Source organism: Callionymus lyra, chromosome 1 (genome assembly GCF_982586985.1).
Source record: "Callionymus lyra chromosome 1, fCalLyr1.hap1.1, whole genome shotgun sequence".
In the NCBI taxonomy this organism is placed as follows: Eukaryota; Metazoa; Chordata; class Actinopteri; order Syngnathiformes; family Callionymidae; genus Callionymus; species Callionymus lyra.
This window is the reverse complement of record NC_141818.1, coordinates 44,280,533-44,284,157: the sequence shown is the minus strand read 5'-3', so window position 1 is coordinate 44,284,157 and position 3,625 is coordinate 44,280,533. Positions and strand designations below refer to the sequence as shown.

The 3,625-nt window shown below is 31.6% G+C and overlaps 1 protein-coding gene across 1 annotated transcript in view; it reads left to right on the top strand.

Annotated features, from left to right (window-relative positions):
• Positions 1-184, top strand: part of gaa2 (alpha glucosidase 2) — a 19,115-nt gene extending 18,931 nt beyond the window's left edge. The window contains exon 21 of the mRNA XM_087809489.1: positions 1-184. This exon is cut by the window's left edge and continues 203 nt beyond it. The gene's annotated coding sequence lies outside the window, so the exon portion shown is untranslated.
• Positions 185-3,625: the final 3,441 nt, after the last annotated feature.

The following is a 3,625-nucleotide window of genomic DNA, read 5'->3' as shown; positions in this document are numbered from 1 at the left end:
GAGTCGCTCTCACTGTTCGCTGCTTCAGGGAAGATGATCTTCTATCCACAAGTTGATGTGATTCACTTTTACTGGAAGAAAAGTATTTATTTGTCGACGTCCATTATTATGCTTTGACATCACTGAGGTGAAGACAACTGCGTAAAGTTTTATCTTCTTTTGATAAAGTCCATGTTGGTCTGAAGGTCGTTTTTCTTTCGCTCACACAGAAGAAGAACCACGAGTAGAATTGTTCAAATGATGTGTTGAAACTTTTCTTTTCACTTAAACATGTTATTCTTTTATTGTTAAATAATTGAGATAAATAGTTTCTATTATTGAAGGTTAAATGTATAATTTTGTTTCATTTTTATTTCTAAATAAATGTTTATTAGACATAGTTTGATATAACAAAACGTTTTCCAAATTCGATATTTTGCAATTCATAGCTTTTTAAAATAACGTTTTAAATGTCACTATTAAACCATTTTATGTTTAATTAATAAAAGCAACAAATTAAACAATATTAATCATTATTTAAATGATTTTCAAAATAATTCAACTAAATTCTATCTTTTAATTGAATTATTCTATTAAACTAATTAAAACTTTTAATAAACAATTATTTTAATTTAATTATTCAATAAAAACGAATTCAAACTTAATACACAAATGTTTTAATTCGATTATTAAAAAAAGAACATCAATAAAAGCTTTTAATATACAAATGTTTTAATTTAATTATTATATTAAATAATAAATTTGCGACTCTCGGCGTTAAGGGGTTAAACTAGTTAAAACGTTTAATTAACAAGTGTTTTAAATTAATTAGTTAAAAAAACAAAACAAATTCATAAATGTAATATACAAATGTTTTAATTTAATTATTCTATAAAAACAAATTAAAACATTTAATATACAAATGTTTTAATTTAATTATTCTATAAAACTAATGTATTCTTTTAATATACAAATGCTTTAATTGAAATATGCAATAAAAAGTAATAAAAACTTGTAATACACAAATGTTTCAATTTAATTATTCAATAAATACTTATTTAATTGTTTAATACACAAATGTTTTGATTGAATTATTCCATAAATCTAATTAAAACTTTTAATAAACACACTTTTTTGATTCAATTATTCAATAAATACGGATTTAAACTTTTAATACACAAATGTTTTTATTGATTTATTCCATAAATCTAATTAAAACTTTTAATACACAAATGTTTTGATTTAATTATTCCATAAATCTAATTAAAACTTTGAATACACACATTTTTGGATTCAATTATTCAATAAATACGAATTCAAACATTTAATACACAAATGTTTTTATTGAATTATTCCATAAATCTAATTCAAACTTTTAATACACAATTTTTTTAAATTTAATTATTCAATAAAAACTAATTCAACATTTCAATTTACAGATTTTTAAAAAAAATTCAATGACAGTTTTAAATCAATGCCACGACTGCAGCTCTTTTAGTGAACAAATAAAAAACGGTTAAAAATCTGACGACATACTTCCACGTTATACTCTCGTTATGTGTAATAACTGGTCTGAGTCATGTTTTTCACCTGATAAGCTCCTGTGTTTTCATTGGCTGAAGCCGAACTGCCTGATGGTTTCCAGATGAGTGGCTGGGATTCTGCTCCTCTGACGACGGCGGTTCCGCTCTGGATCTGCGGGGATTATGTTGCGGGGGTGTCGACATGAGCCTCTACGCTCAGTGAGGTTTTGAAATCCAGTGTTTGACAAACGACTTCCTGTCCGTTTGTGTGCGACGGTTCATCCAGTTCGGGGTCGAGGGGGCAGCGGCAGGAGCACAGAGGCCCAGACGTCCCTCTCGCAAAAACTGTATCACAGTATCACTGTTTTTTTTTTAATAACCTCTCCAGCATGTCCTGGTGTCGGGTGACACACCTTAACACACCCGGGCAGACATGACACGACACGACACGCACATCAGGCAACGCCGACGCACACACACACACACACACACACACACACAACGTTTTTATTTGTTCAGGCTTTTCCTTGATTTTCTGGAACTCCTGTTGTGTTATCAGTTTTATCTTGATCTTTAAAATATATACTTTATTGAATATTGTTTTGATTGTTTAAGCGCTTTGTGACCCTGGTCTGGAATATGACTTACTTACTTACTTACACACACACACCGACCACGCCTCGCTAACTGGTTCCACAGTTCAGGTTCAATTATCTCGTGTTATTGTCTGAAGTCGGTCAGTTTTTTTCTCATCGTCTTGACGACGCCCACATTAGTTGAATGAATGAGTCGCTGGAACACAAACATCAGTTTTCACTTGTGTGTTGAACGATAAAAACGATAAAAGTTAGGATAAGAAACCGAGATCGAGGATGTAAACAGTCGTACAGAGACGTACGAAAAAAAGCAGTCGAGCTAAAGTTAAAGGAAAGAGTCGGAGAATTGATACTTCCTGTTTAAGATACACGATAAATCGTGGTACTGTAGGAACTATATATTATATATATAGGAATCTATATTTGTGGTATTGTCGAGTACTTGACTCTGTTGTTGCAGAATTGACCGACTCTTGAAATGGTCGTAACGACTAGAGTGGTGTGCATCCTCTCGTCCTCAGTAGTCAATTAGTCAATAAAAACGAATTCAACATTTTAATTAACGGATTTTTAAAATTCAATTATATTTTTAAATCAATGCCACGACTTCAGTGCTTTTAGTGAACAAATAAAAAACGGACGACAAACTTCCACGTTGTGCATCCTCTTGTCCTCAGTAGTCAATTATTCAATAAATTCGAGTACTTGACTCTGGTGTTGCAGAATTTACCGACTCTTAAAGAGGTCTTAACGACTAAAGTGGTGTGCATCCTCTTGTCCTCAGTAGTCAATTATTACCGGAATCTCGCAAGAGTGGTGACTTTCGCTGCCTAGCGGACGGAAGTTTAGTTACAACACAAAAATGAAGAATATTTGAACGTTAATTGTTGATAAAAAATATTATTGTTTTATTTCAAACGCAGTTAATTCAACATAAACCATTAAAGAACTTTGGTGAAACATAAATGAAGAAGAAAATGTATTTTTCTATTCGATACATTCACACAGTGATGTTGTATATGGTCACGGTAAAAAATATACTGTGTTATATGTTTTTACAAAAAATATACTGATACCGATATATTATATTATAAAAACAGATACGATTTTTCTTTCAGTTTCATTGGACACGTGGTCACGTTATCGTTTGTTTTAACAATCACTGATTTATGTTTGAATAAACAAACCAGTCAAACAGTGAAAAACTAATATTTGCAAAGTGTGAGTTTTAAAAAAAATTTTTTAAACCGATTTATCACAATCTGTAAGTGTATTAATACTTGATATGATTCAAATATTAAAGTAAAGAATCGTGTTCAGGTCAAAGGTTAAATCAGACTCTCTCTCAATGAACGAGAGAAGGAAGGTTTATTTGATCCTGTTATTAGTTGGTGGTTATTTGATAAACTTGTGCTGATTTAAAATCAATGGTTTATTCCAATAACAGACTCCTCCCCCTCTGACTCCTCCCCCTATGGCTCCTCCCCCTCTAGCTCCTTGTGGCTCCTCCCCCTCTGCCGCGTCACC